The sequence below is a fragment of the Quercus robur genome, chromosome 8 (genome assembly GCF_932294415.1).
Source record: "Quercus robur chromosome 8, dhQueRobu3.1, whole genome shotgun sequence".
In the NCBI taxonomy this organism is placed as follows: Eukaryota; Viridiplantae; Streptophyta; class Magnoliopsida; order Fagales; family Fagaceae; genus Quercus; species Quercus robur.
In genome coordinates, this window is record NC_065541.1 from 19,470,106 (window position 1) to 19,490,793 (window position 20,688).

A 20,688-nucleotide genomic window follows, 5' to 3' on the forward strand; every position below is an offset into this window, starting at 1 on the left:
TATCTCTTTTCATTTGGAGATTTACATTTGGTGAGCTCTTTTTAGCAAAAAAAAATAAAAAGTGGGAAGAGATATAGACACAAGTCTATGCATGTTTCAAGATCAACATAACCATTCACTAATCATTCATGACAAGCTTGAAGATCTATTTACAACAATCACATAGATTTCCAGATTTTTCCCAAGTGATATGAGTGCATGAAAACAAGCAATGCTCGAAAATGCACAAAGCCATTAGCACAAAGGTACAAGGCAAAACGAGTTTTAAGACAAAAACTCAACAAAGTCAATCAAGCTTTTTGATTTTCAAATTTTTATGTAATTTTTGGATTTTTGACTCAAGAAACAAAAAGATTGATAAAACACAATTAAGAAATATTCACAAACAAACAACCAAAATCAAAAACAACAAGCATACCAAACAAACATAGTCACAAAGCATAGGAAGTATTAATGCATGGACATGTTGTAATGCTTATGCATGAGTACCCCTTTTCACCCACACGTCACTTGCGTTTGGGGTGATTTCCTTAAAGGATTGGGTACGGGAGTTAGGGCTTTCAAACCTTCGTGAGAAGCTTTCCAAGCAGTTGGTGAATGCACCAATCATCTTCATCACGTCCATCATTCCGGGATCTCCATTTTGCTCTCTAGGTTGATCCCCTGCCCAAGTTCTCCTATCAATTCTTGGTCCTCCTGACCTTTGAGGAGTAGCACTGTTCTTTGCTCTCAGCTTTTGGCAATTTGGTCGAGTGTGCCCTTGCAGTCCGCAATAATGGCACACATACATTCCTCTAGGACCTCTTTGTGGTCGTGGACGTGACTTGGCACGAGACTCAGACCTTCCCACATACTGATTACGATGATTCATCATCCGTTGGTCCACCACATTCTTCTTCTCCTCCACCTCGAGCTTCACATCAGTAGGGTCAGCTACAACTGGATCTTTGGCTTTGACAAACTTCACTTCTTTGGTGACATTTCCGGTTGAATTACCTCCTCCGGTAAATCCCAGTCCGGATTTGTCTGAGAAGCTCTTTTGAGAAGATATAACATCGTCAAGCTTCTTGGTGGTGACCCTCTCTATTTTTGCATTTGCTTGAATAACCTCACTTTCAAGAAATCTCACTTTAGTGTAAGCTTCGGAGAGCTCACCATTCAAAGTTTCAATCTCGCATTTGGCCTCCCTATACCGGATTAGGAGACTTTTGTAGTCCTCCTCAGCCTTCTTCATCTTTCTCACAGCAGCCTTGGCCACCCTTGTGTATTCACCAGATTTCTCCAAAAGTGAGTTGTAATTTTCTTGAAGAGTAGCTGTGCTTTCTTCTTCTTTAGCTTCTGATTCTTCAACAATTCCTAGTGAGTCATCCTCACTATGTTCTCCAAGGTCTTGAACAAGCAAATTCAATTCATCCGAAGACTCAACATGAGCAATAGTCATGAAAGCTGAGTAGTTCCCTTCTCCATCACAGCTTTCTTCAGATTCTGAGTCAGACGAATCTGAGTCACTCAGGGTCGTGGCATACACCTTGCCTTTCGACTTCAAATAATTCGGACATTCCCTCTTAAAGTGTCCATGCCCGTTGCATTCAAAACAAGTGACACCTTGTGTGGATGGGGATTCTTTTCCATCTTTCCTGTTGAAATCCCTCTTCTCCCTTCCAGAATTTTGGAATTTTCTCTTATCATCAAATTTTCCATTGTTTTTGAATTTCAAAAACTTTCTGAAATTTTTAACAAGATAGGCTACATCTTTGTTCACCATATCTTCTCCCGATGAGCCTTGATCTTCCACCTTCTCATTAACAGTCTTTAGAGCAAGGGATTTACCCTTCCGTTGATTTGGCAGCGACATCTCATAGGTCTGTAGAGATCCAACCAGCTCCTGTACCTTGATGTCGTCAAGATCCTTGCTCTCTTCAATGGCTGTCACTTTAGCACGGAAGCTTTCCGGCAATGATCGAAGGATCTTCCTTACAATCTTAGAGTCCTCCATCTTCTCCCCCAAGTTAAACTTACTGACAACCACTTCATTTAACTTCCCATAGAACGAGTCGAAAGACTCATCCTCACTCATCTTGAGCTCCTCAAACCGAGTGGTCAGCATTTGTAACTTGGTATCTTTCACCTTCTTCGTGCCTTCATAAGTTGTTTCCAGAATCTCCCATGCATCTTTGGCAATAGTAATGTGAGAAATCCTGTGAAATTCATCTGGAGACACACCACAGAAAATAGCATTTAGTGCTTTACTGTTAGCATTAGATGCAGCAAGTGCTGCCTTATCCCATGTGGATTTGGCTGCCTCAGGTTTGGCCCAACCAATCTCAACAGCATCCCACACGGATTCATCAATAGAGCATAAAAAGGCTCTCATACGAACCTTCCAAAATGCATAATTACTTCCATCAAAATATGGAGGTGCATTAAGGGATTGAGACCTATCCATCTCAAAAAAAAGGAGTCAAGGATCACACAATGGTACTGAAACCAAAAAGATGTGTACCCGCTCTGATACCAATTGAGAGTTCAAAAACGTGTATAAAAACACTTTTGAACGTTTAGACCCCCAAAAACCAACTTAACCAACCCAAGCAATATGTCAAACAACTAGTGTGCGGAAACTTAACATATGCTATAATATAGAATTGATTAAACAACTATCTAAGCCACAACAAAATAAACCACAGCAGATAATGTAAAGGCAGAGATAGAGAGGAAGGAAGATGCAAACACAGGGATAACACCAGATATGTTATCGAAGAGGAAACCGAAGACCTCGGCGAAAAACCTCTCCGCCGCCCTCCAAGCGGTAATCAATCCACTAGAAAATACAGTTGGGATACAAGGACAGCAATAGACCCTCCAAGCCTAATCTACCCAATGCACCTAAGCCCTCCAAGCTTCTTGCTCCAACGAGGTTGCGCCGAACCTTTTTCTTTTCTAGCTTTCCGGATTCCGCTACTACACCGTAGCATCAACCAATGAAGATTGGCTCCTTCCTAACTGCTTCCCAGAACTCCAAACGTCTGTCTCACAGAGATGATAATGGTGAGAACCAGGTTTGGTATAATGCCTCTCAAGGATTTGACAATGGAGAGGAAGAGAGTGAGGGAATTTGATGAGACTCTAAGGTAGAGATTGTGGGTGAAACAATCTGGTTTTTCTTTAGGGTTTCTCTCTCAAAATTCTCTCTGGAAGCTCTCTTTCAATCGTGGGTTAAAAGGGTATTTATACTGGAGTGAAGAGGAATGCGAAACGTCAGGTTTTTCCAAAACAGGGGTGGCTCGCGGCTTGACCTCGCGGCTTGACTAAGTCGCGAGATCCAGTCGCGAGTTAACCGTATGGCCAGTTGTCCTGTTTTGTCCTGTAGTGCTCCAGCTAGCATGACTGTTCATCTTCCAGCATGCTTGGCACGTGTGCATCTTCTGGCGGGTTGAAGCCGCGAGTCCACCCGCGAGTCCCAGCCGCGACACTCTGTTTTCTTGCACACTCTTGAGCAATCTTCACACTATCTCACTCACAACCCTTACAACAATCCTACCTAAATACAGGGTTACTAAATGCTGAATTACAAGCAAATTTGGCACGGAATAAAGCCAATTAGATAGTTGAATAAAATCAACCTTACAATAGGCTAACAAAGTTTTTTAGAAAACATAGTTTTTTGAAAAAGACAAAACACAGTTTAGAGACACCTCAAAACATTGAAATTGATGAACAAAATGCATGAGTATGAGATGAAATATTTTTTAAAAACAACAGTTTTAAACCCAGTTTTCCCAAAATTAAGGTTTTCAAGGATTTTCCATCAGTACACAAGCATCAAATCTGTTTTGCACAAAAACTCAAAGCATTTGCAAACTCGGTTGGTCAGACCCAAAACACATACAATAACATGTACAATGTTTAACAAAGAATAACTTGTGTAGTGTATGCAACTAGCAAAAGCTTGAGATACATGTGAGGTGATATGTGAATAGCAATTAAACACAAAGTTTACAAAATTCATCACACAGAATTTAAAAGAGACTATCACCAAAAGAGTTACATTATATAACTCCCACATCTCCTAGATCATAAGCCTGAATCATGTAAGTTTCTTGATTTTGCCTCATATTGTACACACAAATTTTAATTATTTAGAAAGTTATTAAAATAGCCGGGATAATGTACATACCAATTTTAACATTTATTTGATTTAGCTTTAAGTCCAATAATGTACACACCAATTTTAGCATTTAAACCGAGGCTACATTTATGATCTTTTTGTGCATGTGCTACACTTTCTCGAGCATAAAATCTTACGATATGCACTAAGGTGTTCATGATTGGCTATTGAACAGTGGTTAGATGATTATTTATGCCTTTCTCAAAGGGTTCAAGTTCGATAGTCAAAGACATGTGACTTCAAGATCAAGACAAAGTGATCAAAACCATAAACATCTTTCCCACACAACATGCACTACAAAGCTTCAACTAGTAAAGTGGAATTAGTAAGCTCATCAAAACTAAACAAAGTACAAAAGACATGTTATGTGAAAATAAATTGACCAACCCTGTTTTCAAAACCAAGAAAAATAGTGCAAAGAACACAATTTGCTTCCTTTTTCTTTTTTTCTTTATTTAATTTTGAAAAAAAAAAACCAAAAACAACCTAGAATGAAATGCATGAATGTTATGCAATGCAAATCCTAGAAACAAAGAAAACAACAAAGCAAAGAACAATGATCACAAAGAATAGCAATGAAACACAAGGACCAAGAAAGCCAAGACAGATCAAGGACACAAAATCACACCAATTACTTGACGAAGTGTCTCAAACTTACTTCTATCAAGAGGTTTAGTGAAGATGTCAGCATTCTGTCGTTCAGTGGGGATATACTCAAGACACACAATCTTTCTTTCAACAAGATCCTTGAATAATCCTTTGTTTCCTGTCATATGCCTGGAACAACCACTATCCAAATACCAAAGACAAGAATCACGTGCCTTTAGGGCGGTTAAAGCAGTATAACACAAGTAATTATTATCACATGTGATAAGACAAAGAAACTCAAGGAAGGTTTAACAAAAGCAACAAGAGACACAGACAACAAATAAGCAAGTTGATAGATAAGCAAAAAGATTTTCCAAAAATCCATGACAACAGGGGTCAAGGATCAGCTCAGTGATCAAAAGATCAACAACAAGAGAGCAACCCGCTTTGATACCACATGTATGTTTTTAGACCCTTTAAAACACAATTGTATTAACCTAGTTAATTAGCCAAGTTATTTACTTAGTCCAAATTCCAAATCTAGGTTATCAGAATCAAACAATCATATCATGCAAAGTAACGGAAAAATAAATAACACAAAGATATGATGACCCACGAAACCAAACCGTAAAAACCTGGGGAGGATTTAACCTAGCTATCCTCAAGGTAAACCTGAATCCACTATGAAAGAATCGAAATTTTACAATAGGACTTAGACCGCTAACATCCTATTGCTACCCACCAGTAGAAATTTACTGACACGACTATATGCAAGCTCCGAGACTATGGACTCCTTCTTTCTTGGATTCTCCAGCAAGTACAAGCACACCCGCTTGTGTTTTTTTAAGCTTCTATGGCAGCAACTAAATGATCATCAAGTTCTTGAACGAATCTCCTCTTGATAACCCTAAGCTTGGGTAAAGGAAAGCTCCTCACAGATCTCACAAGAGATTTACACAAACAGCAATATGAGCAACTTCTAAACGTGGCTAGGGTTTGCCTTATATACCTAGGGCAAAAATATAAAACCCTAAACGTTTTAATGAACTAAGGCTGAGTTGGAATTCTATAGAAAAATTCATTCTGCCAAATTTTCAATTGATCGAGCCTAAGCTTCGATCGATCGAGCCTAAGCTTCGATCGATCGAACCAGGCCAAAATGCTCTATTAAATTTGCATCAGTGTGAATCCAACTTTACATAAAAGACACAACTTTGAGCAAGTCTAAACAAGACTAAACAACTTGTTTTGATCATGGTTTGTCAACAATACACATGAGAATTCTAAATACATTAGTTCCTAAGTCTTTAGAGCCTAACATTGTAACTATAGGTATAGATATGTTCTATATGTGTGGTTTGATAATCTGGGAACTAGTGTGCTTATGCTGCAAGCATCTCTATTCTTTTGGTGTTGGTAACCAGCCTTCCTTTTGGGTGATTGAATGTCATTGAATTTATATTTATTTGATTCCTCCCACTAATACAACTTAGTTCATGATTCGTTCTATATGTGTGGTTTGGTAATTTAAGATGTGTAGTTCTGTTCTTTTCAATAATGTTAGTTGAACTATTTTTAATAATTAATAATAAAAAAATTATAAAAAGGTGAAAGGGGAAAGGATTGAAAATTACACTAATGTTAGTGAATTTTTGTGATTTACTTGATATTGCAAGTATTTTCACAACCCATATATTCAGAGAATTTTTTTCTTGTATTTATGTGGAGAACGAGAAGCATAAAGTACAATGCAGATAGTAAATTTCTAGATTTGTATAATTTTACTGCGAAAAATTTTCTCTTCAAGTTGATAAGACCTATTGTACTAGAATCTATGTTCCATTGCTATGCACAAGACAAGGCTTTAAAATATATTTTCTAAAGGTGTACTTATGTGTTAAGCAGGGACAAAACAATCAAATGAAATATTTTCGTTTGATTATCTGGGGTAGGGCATACACTATGCAATTAATTCTTTTTTTTTCTTTCTATTATTTTGGGTAAGACATTTGATTACCAAAAAACAATGTGAGTATTGAGGAGAAAGATCAATAAAGAAGTTATTCTTCTTTGTCTTTTCAACTTTTTAGCTTTTTTAGCTTCAGGCTTCCGGGAAAATCTACTTGAATTTACTGCAATCTAACATTCAGTTTTAAGTATGCTTGTTTGCATTTTATACAGTACACAAGCTGTAGTGCACCATGCTCCATGTGTTGTGAAAATGCTTAATCATTCAAGAGGTTTTTCATTTAGGATTCTTTTTTATCTTAATCAATATATGCTCCCTACATACTCTAGTATTGTTCTATGCAAACTTGTAACTCCAGAATGCTTTAAAATTTAAAGAACATTCATGTGTTTGTGAACCTTTTGTATCATTTCTGGAGGGTTACCATATTATGTGTTCTGTATCGCACTTTATTTTGATTACACAATTTGGTGTTTGAAAGCTCACTTAGTGTGTAAAACCAAAGAGTAAGAGATAGAGAGAGGAAACCGAAGAACCTTTCTGCCGCCCTCCAAGTGGTAAAATGATCCACTAGAAAATCAGTTGGGATACATGAATAGCAATAGACCCTCTAAGGCTAATCTACCCAGTGCACCTAAACTCTCCAAGCTTCTTGCTCCAACAGGATTAAGCCAAACCTTGTCTTCTCTAGCTTACCGGATCCCGTAATAAGCCAATTGCATCAACCAAAATGAATTGGTTCTCTCTTAAACTGCTTCCCAAACACCAAGAAGCTTCTCATTGATATGAATATAGTGAGGTTAGGATTTGGCTATAGATACTCTCAAGGGTATGACAATGGAGAGGGTGAGAGTAGAGGAATTTGGAGAATCAAAGGTATAAGATTGTGGATGAGTCAATCTTGTTGTTCTCTAGGGTTTATCTCTCAAAATTCTCTCTAGAAGCTCTCCACATTTCGTGGGTATAAGCATATTTATAGTAGGTTATGAGAAGGAATGTGAAAAGTAATTTTTCTGCAAAACAAGGTGCACTGGCGAGTCACTCGCGATTGGGACAAGTCGCAAGTTCCAGTCGCCAGATAACAAAAAGGCCAGACTGTACCTTTTGTCCTATAGTGATCTAGCTGTCCTGACCTTTCAACTTCTGGCATGCTTCACACGTGTGCTGGATTCTGGCGAGTCACCACTCGCAAGTCAGTCGCAAGGTCCAATCGCGAGAAGCCTCTCACACACAACCCTTACATTATTCCCACCTAAATACAGGGTTTATAAATGTTGAATTACAAGCAAATTTGACACAGAATAAAGCCAACACATAGTTGAAGAAATTCAACCTTACAGTGTTGTTTCCATAACCAAGGACCATTCATAATTTGACTAAGTAGCAATTTGGCCTTAAAATTGGTTAACACAACAGTTAGAATATATTAGAATATCATCATGATATTACTATAAATACGTAGACCATGCTTTTTTACATACCATGTTTATGGAGAAACCACCTAGGTTCAAATAATCTCTATGATCAAACCCTGTATGCAAACTAAAACAAGCACTCTATAGTCTCCGTCAAGTTCCAAGGAAATGGTTCAATCACGTTAGCACCTTCCTATTCGATTCTGGATATATTTGCAGCTCTGTGATCCATCTCTACTTATTTCTCATGGTTCTAATGGCACTATTCTACTTTCTTGTATGTAGCTGATATCATCCTCACTGATGATAACTCAAATATTTTGCATGACTTAATCAATCAACGTCTGACTGGGTTTGCTATTAATAATTTAGGTATTCACACCACTTCCTAGGCATTGAAGTTCAGCACTTTTTTGATAGTCTTTTTCTTAATCTACAAAATATGATGGTGATTTTCTCATTCATACCTAAACAGTCGATTGTAAATCCATTTCCATTCCTATGGTTGCTAATACTTATTATTCAAATCCTATGAATGAGCCATTTTAGATCCACATCTCTTTCGGAGCATTGTTGGAGGGTTGCAATATTTGAAGTTCACATGTCATTATTCACTTGCTTTGCTCACTCCACAATGGAGCTTCATGCCTTTTCAGATGCAGACTGAGGTTGTTGTCCACTACTGGATTTTGCTTCTTTTTAGGTTGCAGTAATTGCATTTAATGGTGTGCTACGAACAACACACGGTTGCTTCCTCAAGTGCCGATGCTAAGTATTGCACTCTTGCTTCAACTGTTGCTAAGCTCACAAGGTACTCCTTGTTCTTAGAGACATTAGTGCTTTTCTAGCTCAGCCCCTTCTCAGTTTAGTTATAATATCTCCACCTTGCATCTTTCTATCAATCTAGTCCTTCACAAAACACATTGAAATTGACTATAATTTTGTTATAGAAAAGGGTGTACTTGGTGATTTATTTATGCGCTTTGTGTCCTCCAATAAAGTCCTCAGATTTCTGAACCAAATTGGTCTTTTCCTGGCTCCAAATGAGGGTAGTATCAAGGAAAAAGCTGATTAAGAAGACATTGACATTCAAAGTTAAACTAACAAAATCCATAAATGTGGTAGTTTATTCTGTAAATTGCATTATTTTTCAAAATATAAAGTTTGTAGATAAGATGTGATAGGAGACACTCATATGTTAAAAGGATTTGGACTAGCAAAAAATCAAGACAAAGCTTGGGTTCACATGTTGAATGCATAGCAGTGTGTTTTGACTCTGTAACTTTCAAATTAGAATTGATCTTTGGAACGTAGAAAGAATAGACGTAGAGCAACCTAACACACTCTCATCCAAAGAATCGGATCTACTCATCCGCAGCACGAAGAAGCAGAAAGCCACCTCTTAGACTTTCTGCCCCCAACGCTCCCTCCGCTCTTACAAGGATTCTCTAGTTCAGCCAACTCGGGACTGGGAGAACCACTCCCTACAAAACCTTCGAATTAAAGACATGGATATTGACTCTGATCAGGACCATGATTCTAACGACTCATGCCCCTTAATCTTGCTATCGAAATAAGATAAGCAACGTATTAGAGCCCAGTAGAGATCGGCATTAATAATCAAGGCTTTTGGAAAATCCTTGGGTTTCAAATACGTTGATTATAAAATCCCTGCCATTTGGAAGCCATAAGGAGAACTCCAATGCATAGCTCTCGGCCTGGACTATTTCCTCATTCGATTCAAGCTCAAAGAAGACTACTGGAAAGTCTTGAAGGAAGGTCCCTGGTTCATTTGCCAGCAACCTCTCCGTCCGATAGTGGTCATCAGGATTTAAGCCTTCTGAGGCTAAGCTTACCACAACTGCTATTAGGCGAGACTTCCGGAACTGCCCGTAGAGTTCTATGATAACTCCATCCTCCAACGGATTGGAAACCAACTGGGTGACCTCCTCAAGATAGATGTTCGCACCATTGACAATGTCAGAGGTCATTTTGCTAGGCTCTGCATCCAAGTGGATTTGGACTCCCCTCTCGTCTCTAAAGTTCGAATCGGTTCCCTGATGCAACCCGTTCAATACGAAGGAATATCGTCCATCTATTTCGAGTGTGGATGCATTGGCCACAAAACTCCCTCCTACCCCACCGTCATCCGGCCTCCCTCCGTATCCTCGCCGATAAATAGTGAACCTTGAGAATGAAGCACTCAAACCGAGCACAGAGCAAAGCCGAGCACAGCCACTCCGACCACACATTCCTCTGACCACTCCAAACATCCACGTGCTTATCCCCAAACACGTGGTCCCAAGGCGCGTGAACCCACTTCCCACCTTCCCTCGTCACATGAAAAAGTCATTTATGAAAAAGTAACCAAATGGTTAATTAGAAATGGGGAGATAACGCACTTCTGGTTTGATGACTTAACCAGTCATGGTCCCCTAAGGAATCCCTTGCATGGCCCTCTCCATGCAAATGACCTTTCCCTTAAGGTGACAGACATATAGGACATCTTAGGCAACTAGTCATTTGGAGACTTATCCTTCGAGATTCCTTTCCAGGTTCGCGACATCATCCGAGCAACTCCTAAACCCTTCTCCTCCTCCCTGAGCGACCTTCCCACCTGAAACTCATCCCTGAATGGCCATTTCGACTCCCACTCAGCCTATCTGGTAGCAGTCGAGATTCAGCCAATAAGTGATACCCCATCTTGGAAATGGCTTTGGAAAGTTCCCACCATCCTTAGAGTTATGACCTTCCTTTGGCTAGCCTGCCACAATTGCCTCTCCACTAAAGCGCACCTTGTTACTCGACACATCCTTAGTGACGACTCCTATCCCCTTTGTCACTCAAACACGGAAACCACCATTCATATCCTCTGAGACTGTCCTGTCATTCTTCCTATCTGGAATGACCTCGCAAACCACACCCTCCCCCTCGATTTTCTTACGTTGAACCTCCCTAATTGGCTCAAACTTATGGCAACCTCCTCATCCATAACCCCAGGCCTCCCACACATCCTCTAGAGAACAACCTTCCCTTTGGCTGCATGGATCATTTAGTCAACCCGCAAAAAGCTAGTTATGGAAGGCCAGCCTTTTATCTCCCAACTTGTGATCAACAGAATAAGGACTACATCTCAAGAAATTTTTTACACCCTCCCTGCCAAGTCCACCCACACCAAGAGCAATGTTATTCATGTTGGATGGAAGCCCCCTCCCTTTGGATTCCACAAACTTAGCACCGATGGTTATGCCAAAGTTAACTTGGGCTTGGCTTCAGCTGGTGGTGTAATCAGAGATCACAAGGGCTCCTGGATTGGAAGTTTCAACAGAGCCATAGGGCACATGCATTCACTGGCTGCTGAGCTTTGGGGTCTTGGACTTAGCCTCTCTCTTGCAAGAAGCTTAAACATTAAAAAATTGTTGATCAAAACTGATGCCCAAGTCGTTGTCAATATTATTACCTCTCATAGCATTAACTCATCACACCCTTATAATGGTCTCATTTTTTATTGCAAGTCCATCCTCCGTCATTTTGAGGAAGCTCACCTGTACCACATTCACCACGAAGGAAATCATTGCACGGATATTTTGGCTAAAGAAGGAGCGCTTAATCCAAACTCCCTTGTTTCTCATTACAATCCTCCTTCTTGTATTTTGTACTAGCTCTTAGTTGACGCTTAGGGTGTTTCATACCCTAGACTTTGTATTCCTTAGTTGTTTTAATGAAATTCCAGTTCACCAAAAAAAAAAAAAAGGATTTGTATATAAATAAGTTGTCTAATGAAAAGGTTGATCCTGAGTCCTAAAAAGAGAGAACTCTATATTATGAACTAGGAGATTATTTTCTAAGCATTTTCAATTCCAAAATAGATTGTGCAAACTCTTTTTAATTGAACCTTTAAAATGCATTGATTATAAAAGTTCCCATCTTTACTTGGTAACTTCAAGTTAATCAATTTAACGTCCCTCTAGTTACCGAAGAAGTTAAATGGTCCATTTGGTCCATATGATATCAATTTGTTTTAAATTGAACAAAAGAGGGTTCATATTTATCTCATTTTACTTTTCAAAATATATAAATTAAGGGGAAGGATATCTATTTCGCTTCCCCTTACTTAATTTAAAAGACAAAACTGCAATTTGTACCCTTAAATTTTGGTCTAATTTTGATTTTGCCTTTTAAAGTTACAAAATTTTGATTTGTACTCCTAACATTACATATATTTTGGATTTAAGCCATTTCGTTGATGCGTTGTGATGTGGTGTCCAATAAGTGTCATCTTAACTCAAAATAAAGTAGTTTTTTAAATCCAAAATTTGAAATTTTTTGGGGAAAATTTAAACTATCCAAAAACTTAAGGGTATAAATTGCAATTTTTTCAAAAAATATTTGAAAGGACTTTAATAGGGTTCAAAACGACGTAATTTTGAATGATGTAAAAAAAAAAAAAAAAAGTTCTTTTGATCTTAGTTGGTATTCAATAGATATCTCATCACAAAACATTAACGAAATGACTTAAATGCAAACTATAACAGTAGAGGTACATATCCAAAATTTGAAACTATAAAAACAAAATCAAAATTATCTCAAAATATAAGGATGCAAATTGCAACTTAATTATTTTTTAAAACATTCAATCATCTCACTGTTTCTCGTACCCTCAATTCACCTACGTGACCGCATCTATATTTTGATATACAAAAGATTATGCTTTGTGATGATGGGATAGGATATACAATAGGATTAAGTTATGCTCTTTAGAAAAAAAAAAAAAAAAATTGTTCACAACCCTACACTCTGCCCTGTGGAGCTCTCTCTCTCATGTATACGAGTTTCTCCCTCCCTTGACTTAGGTCTAGGGCATCTTGGTTTTTTTTCAGCAGTGAGTTTGTGTGAGCGATATTGTTTCCCATGGCGGATGATGTCGTGCATGGCATGGAGAACATTAAGTTGACTACAGAGGAGGAAGAGGTGATTCCCATCTTTAACGAAGGACGGTTGGAAGCCATTGAGGACTGCACCCTTAGTTTGATGGGTAAGTTTTTGACATACAAAATTTTGAACAAGCAAGCCGCAAAGCATACTATGAGAAGGGCTTGGGGTTTAGAGGATAGTCTACGAATCACAGAGGTAGGGCCAAATCTGTTTCAATTTAAATTCACATCTGAATTTGATTTGAACAGAGTTTTCAGAGGCGGCCCGTGGACTTTTGATAACCAATTACTATTGCTTAAGCGGTGGAGGAGAGGCATGACTGTTGAGAATATAACCATGGAGATGGCATCTCTTTGGATTCAGATATGGGGGGCGCCGCTTGACATGTTTACATCACAAGTTGCTAAGGAAGTGCAGAGTAGACTTGGGACTGTTGAGGAAGTTGAACAGAGAAGAGGTTAGGACGAGTTGCACTACTTCATGAGGGTTAGAGTGGCACTACCTATCTCAAAGCCCATTTGCAGAGGAAGCTTCATTGCAGGGTCTGAGGGAGGAAAACATTGGGTGAAGTTTAAATATGAACGGTTGCCGTTGTTTTGCCATTATTGTGGCTTGCTTGGCCATGATGTAAAGAATTGTGCAGAACACTTTGCAGCGACGAAGAATGGAGGCATGGTCGACTACCAATATGGAGAATTTCTTAAAGCTATAGGAGGTCGAGCAAGAAGTGGTCCGGTTGAAAGAAAGGCAGGGGGGGCTGAATACAGTCCAGAGGGGGGTGGTGAAACGTCCGGCGCTGGTCGGTACAGGTCGAAGGGAGATCCGATTAGGTGTGAAGAGGCGCTGCAACATAGCAGAGCTGTGGCGGCGGACGACGAACAGTGTCAAAACCCTAGATACGAGGATGAAGGCCATTCCGGATTTTCAGGAATCACGCCGCACGATCAGGAAGGTAATCACGCCCATGTAGGTTTCGTGGTGAGTGGCACTGCTGACATGCACAATCCTGTAACTAAGCTGAAGGAAGAATTGATAAAAAACGTGGCTGACTTATCTAGTGGGCTGGTAAGCAAAGCACATGAAAATAAAGTGTTGGGCTTAAGTAGTGATGAGGTTGGCTGTGAAAAATATTCAGATGGGCTAAATGCTAGTAAGCCCAAGTCATCTTGGACTAGATTCCAAAGGATGGACTTTGGGCTTGGGAGCTTGCAACAGATGTTGTTACCGTCCAATGGAAAAAGGCCAATGCCAGTAGACTTTGATGGGAACCAAATTTTTAAGGGAGATGAGGGAAGAGCTAAGAGGGGGAAATTAGAGAATGGGGAAGCTTCTGTGTTTGAGAGATCAGCGGGGGTGGATGACCACCCTTGCCGGGAGCAATGAGGTTGTTATGCTGGAACTGCCAAGGGCTTGGGAACCCTTGGACAGGTCGAAGCCTTCGCAAACTTGTGAGGGAACAAGCTCCCACTGTGTGTTTTCTTATGAAAACACGCCTGGATAAGGAAGGATTTGATAATTTGTATGGAGACCTGCAATTTCAGAATAAAATTATAGTTAAACAACCAAATGCAGGAGGTGGGTTGGCTTTACTATGGAAGAAGGAAGTTGGGATGGATCTGATTAATTATTCGCCTAATCACATTATGATGAAGGTCACTGAAGAGGATGGGTTTGTCTGGTTTTTTACTGGCTTTTATGGTTGGCCTGAGTCTCAAAATAAAGAAAAATCTTGGCATTTGCTGGAACATCTGAGGAGTTTTGTTAATGGTGCATGGCTTTGTGCAGGAGATTTCAATGCAGTTCTAAATAGTGCAAAGAAGTTAAGTTTAAGGCCTCCTAATTCAGCAGAGATTGATGCTTTCAGGACTGTGTTAGATTCCTGTTCTTTGGAGGATTTGGGATACAGAGGGTATACCTACACGTGGTCTAATAAGAGGCCTGGTGAAGCTAATACCAAATTAAGACTTGATAGGGCTGTGGCAACTATGGAATGGCGGGAAAAATTTCCGATAACTACAGTTTCTCATCTTCCACCCCATGCATCGGATCATTTGCCAATTTTGGTGCATGTGAAGAGTGTTTAGAGGTTTCAAAAAAAAATTAAAAAGGGGTTTAAATTTGAAGAAAATTGGTTACTGTGGGAGGATAGTGGCGAAGTGGTTAAAGATGCTTGGGAGATGGTGGGAGGGGGGGGGGGGTGTCGGGTTTAGCTTCAATAAAGGAGAAGATTAAGTTCTGTGGTGAGGGATTGCAAGCTTGGGGATCTTCAAAGTCAGAGCCGAATGATGTAGCCATTAAAACTCTCCAAAACCGGCTGGAGGTATTAAATAGTGCTGAAGTGGTGACTGAAGAATCAAAGGCCGAATATTTGAGTGTTAGCAAACAGCTGGATGATTTGCTACTAAAGCAGGAAGTTTACTGGGCACAACGGTCATGGATCCCGTGGCTTAAACATGGAGATAAAAATACTAAATACTTTCACTCAAAAGCCTCCCAGAGCCAAAGGCGAAATTATGTTAAGGGAATTCGAAGTGAACAAGGGCTCTGGGTGGAGGAGATGGAGGAGATAGCTACTGTGGCTTTTGACAATTTATTTTGTGCAGGTAATTGTGACCAGATGGAGGAATGTCTCAATGCGGTCCCCAGGAAAGTGACACCGGAGATGCATGATACCCTGTCTAGTGAGTTTAGTGCTGATGAAGTTAAGATAGCGTTGTTCCAAATGGGACCAACAAAGGCACCTGGACCTGATGGTATGAATGCTTTATTTTACCAAAGATTTTGGCATGTTGTGGGTGATACTGTAGTTGATGTTGTGTTGGATTTTCTGAATAATGGTCATATGTTTCCTGATATTAATCATACTTACATTGTGCTGATCCCTAAAGTGAAGAATCTGGAGAAAATGTCTGATTTTAGGCCCATAAGTCTGTGTAATGTGATTTACAAAATAATTTCTAAAGTATTAGCAAATAGAAGCAGGTGTTACCTAGTATCATATCTTCCACTCAGAGTGCTTTTGTCCATGGGTGTCTTATTACTGATAATGTGTTGATAGCATATGAAACACTACACACTATGCACTGCAGGAAGAAAGGAAAAAATTCATTGAAAATGAGTTAGGAATGCACCACACCAACAATTTCGGGAAATATCTTAGAGTGCCCATCATCACGGATAAGAAAGAAAAAAGAGCTTTCGACTACATCATCAATAAAATCTAAACAAAACTCTCTGCCTGGAAAGCTCGATCATTATCCTTAGCTGGCTGACTCACTCTCGTCAACTCTGTCACTTCAGTGATCCCTACCCACATAATGCAGTGCAACCTTCTTCCCACCAGGATTTGCAATGACCTTGACCAAATAAACCGCAACTTTCTTTGGGGTGATGCGACCTCAAGCAAGAAGATGCATGCTGTCAACTGGGATATCATCACTTTGCCAAAACACTTGGGAGGTTTAGGTATAAAGAAAAGCATGGCGTGCAATAAAGCCCTCTTAGCCAAGCAGGCTTGGGCCCTGAACAATAACTCTCCCAATTTTTGGGCCGAAACTCTAAGGAAAAAATACCCCATAACCTCCAACACCATAAAGCATAATCCCCTGCCTGGTCCAACATCCAAAAAGCAAAAGTCATTTATGAAAAAGTAACCAAATGTTTAATTAGAAATGGGAGACAACACACTTCTGGTTTGATGACTTGACCAGTCATGGTCCCCTAAGGAATCCCTTGCATGGCCCTCTCCATGCAAATGACCTTTCCCTAAAGGTGAAAGACATATAGGACACCTTAAGCAACTAGTCATTTGGAGACTTATCCTTTGAGATTCCTTTTCTGGTTCACGACATCATCCGAGCAACTCCTAAACCCTTCTCCTCCTCCCTGAGCGACCTTCCCACCTGGAACTCATCCCCGAATGGCCATTTTGACTCCCATTTAGCCTATCTGGTAGCAGCCGAGATTCAGCCAATAAGTGATACCCAATCTTGGAAATGGCTTTGGAAAGTTCCCACCATCCCTAGAGTTATGACCTTCCTTTGGCTAGCCTGCCACAATTGCCTCTCCACTAAAGCGCACCTTGTTACTCGACACATCCTTTGTGAAGACTCCTGTCCCCTTTGTCATTCATATCCTCTGAGACTGTCCTATCATTCTTCCCATCTAGAATGACCTCGCAAACCACACCCTCCCCCTCGATTTTCTTACGTTGAACCTCCCTAATTGGCTCAAACTTATGGCAACCTCCTCATCCATAACCCCAGGCCTCCCACACATCCTCTAGAGAACAACCTTCCCTTTGGCTGCATGGATCATTTAGTCAACCCGCCGCAACAAGCTAGTTATGGAAGGCCAGTCTTTTATCTCCCAACTTGTGATCGACAGAATAAGGACTACATCTCAAGAAATTTTTTACACCCTCCCTGCCAAGTCCACCCACACCAAGAGCAATGTTATTCATGTTGGATGGAAGCCCCCTCCCTTTGGATTCCACAAACTTAACATCGATGGTTATGCCAAAGTTAACCCGGCCGGGCTTGGCTTCAGCTGGTGGTGTAATCAGAGATCACAAAGGCTCCTGGATTGGAAGTTTCATCAGAGCCATAGGGCACATGCATTCACTGGCTGCTGAGCTTTGGGGCCTTAGACTTGGCCTCTCTCTTGCAAGAAGCTTAAACATTAAAAAATTGTTGATCAAAACTGATGCCTAAGTCGTTGTCAATATTATTACCTCTTGTAGCATTAACTCATCACACCCTTATAATGGTCTCATTTCTGATTGCAAGTCCATCCTCCGTCATTTTGAGGAAGCTCACCTGTACCACATTCACCGCAAAGGAAATCATTGCGCGGATATTTTGGCTAAAGAAGGAGCGCTTAATCCAAACTCCCTTGTTTCTCATTACAATCCTCCTTGTATTTTGTACTAGCTCTTAGTTGACGCTTGGGGTGTTTTGTACCCTAGACTTTGTATTCCTTAGTTGTTTTAATGAAATTCCAGTTCACCAAAAAAAAAAAAAAAAAAAAGGATTTGTATATAAATAAGTTGTCTAATGAAAAGGATGATCCTAAGTCCTAAAAAGAGAGAACTCTATATTATGAACTAGGAGATTATTTTCTAAGCAATTTCAATTCCAAAATAGATTGTGCAAACTCTTTTTAATTGAACCTTTAAAATGCATTGATTAACGTCCCTCTAGTTACCAAAGAAGTTAAATGGTCCATTGGTCCATTTGGTCCATATGATATCAATTTGTTTTAAATTGAACAAAAGAGGGTTCATATTTATCTCATTTTAATTTTCAAAATATATAAATTAAGGGGAAGGATATCTATTTCGCTTCCCCTTACTTAATTTAAAAGACAAAACTGCAATTTGTACCCTTAAATTTTGGTCTAATTTTGATTTTGCCTTTTAAAGTTACAAAATTTTGATTGTACTCCTAACATTACATATATTTTGGATTTAAGCCATTTCGTTGATGCGTTGTGATGAGGTGTCCGTTAAGTGTCATCTCAACTCAAAATAAAGTAGTTTTTCAAATCCAAAATTTGAAATTTTTAGGGGAAAATTTAAACTATCCAAAAACTTAAGGGTATAAATTGCAATTTTTCAAAAAATATTTGAAAGGACTTTAATAGGGTTCAAAACGACATAATTTTGAATGAGAAAAAAAAAAAAAAAAAGTTCTTTTGATCTTAGTTGGTATTCAATAGATATCTCATCACATAACATTAACGAAATGACTTAAATGCAAACTATAACAGTAGAGGTACATATCCAAATTTTGAAACTATAAAAAAAAAAAAAATCAAAATCAAAATTATCTCAAAATACAAGGATGCAAATTGCAACTTAATTATTTTTTAAAACATTCAATCATCTCACTGTTTCTCGTACCCTCAATTCACCTGCGTGACCGCATCTATATTTTGATATACAAAAGATTATGCTTTGTGATGATGGGATAGGATATAAAATAGGATTAAGAAAATTGATTTATGCTCTTTAGAAAAAAAATGTTCACAAATATTTTTAAATTTCAATTATATCATTTATTTTGAAATAATTCAGCACTTTGTAAATTGAAGGAAAGGTCAATGTACAGATTTTCCAACCAATTGACTACGAAAGTCATGCAATGAGACTTTGACTTGGTCGTACAATATTAGTATATGACCAATCCCTGCTTTTGTTTGTTTGTAAAGTAAAAGATCACTTTGCATGACCACCGTCCCCACATGCTATCTGTGCAATATAATATCCAAAAGCTTCTGCACTCTTTTGAGTTTTCGACTAAACTGCTAAATTGCTAATCATTCATTCATTCTTGCCAGAGAAATACAAGTTTACAGTTCATTCTTCATCGTCTCTACTCTGAACCATCCAATTCAAGTGAGTACCAGCTTCTCAAGCTTTATTACAATAAATTATCTGGATGCCTTTATGTTTGGTTTCTTTCTTTTGCTCTATTGATTGGAGTAATTAATTCTCTCGTGTTGGGTATCTTTTTCTTCTTCTTCTTCTTCTAGTTCTTGGTGGAAAACAACCAATAAGCTTGTTTTGCGCTAATTTGTTTTTAATAAGAAGTTTTGGTTATTCTTCAAGATGACTTATCAATATTATGGTTAACAATTCAATTTATGAGACTTATATTACATGTTTCAGTTTTTTTTTTTTTTTTTTTTTTTTTTTTTTTTTTTTTTTTTTTTCCTAAAGCACTCATATTTGATTACCCTTTAACCACAAAGATGAATAGAAATTTATGTCCAGGGCTTTTAGTGCCTCAAGAAATAAGCAATCACACCAAAATTTCTCTTGCATGAACGTTGTTTCTGTTTTTGACTATATATGTTCACATCTTTAGTTTTGCTTCTTTGCATGAATTGTTTAACTTCTTTACCCATTCCAGATAGTATTTAAAGCAGAATACATGTTGTTAAATGTTGTTGCGATTGAGCTCCAAGAAAAATGAAATCTTGGCTTAAAATATGACAGTAAGATGTTGGAATAATGTTAATGTATACCTGTCCTATACTCACATTGACCTGTTTTCAATTCAGTTATTTATTTTCCATTTCAGTCAATTAACTTCCATTCATTTTTAATGCAGTCCTTCTGTTCAATCAGCACCATTAAATCCACCAAAACAATATCGTTTTTGAATGTTAAAATAATAAATTGAAAAAAAATAAAGGACTAAAATGTAAAAGTATTGAATTGAAAACATGTTAAAATTATATGGTGTAATTTGTAATTTTAGCCCTTTTTCTATAAAACAATATTAATACTACAACATTAAAGTATTGTAAATTCTCATAACTAAAGATCCTTGAAAGGAGAAATTGGCCTATTAGTGCAAGTATGTTTCTTCCCATCAGTACATTGTAGTTTTGTTCACTCCTTCTCTAAGACACCATTTAATTCTGAAAATTTCCATCTCACAATCTTGTTCCATTCTAATTCATGCTAAGGAAGACCAGAATCTGTTCTGCTCACTTTTAAGATAATCTTCGTTAGACCAATATTTGTTCTATGCTGATGCTAGGTCCTCTGTAAATTCTGTTTGAGTAATCTTAGACAGCCTTATCTGTCTTAGAATGTTGCCAAG

The 20,688-nt window shown here is 38.6% G+C and overlaps 1 protein-coding gene across 2 annotated transcripts in view; it reads left to right on the top strand.

The window, feature by feature from the left end:
- Nucleotides 1-20,688, top strand: part of LOC126694908 (disease resistance protein SUMM2-like) — a 67,051-nt gene that overhangs the window by 42,675 nt on the left and 3,688 nt on the right. The window contains exon 1 of one of the 2 annotated variants that reach the window (XM_050391454.1): nt 19,238-19,472. The exons of the other annotated variant lie outside the window; for it this stretch is intronic. The gene's annotated coding sequence lies outside the window, so the exon portion shown is untranslated. Of the gene's footprint in view, nt 1-19,237; nt 19,473-20,688 lie in introns of those variants that run through there. 2 annotated transcript variants of the gene reach the window in all.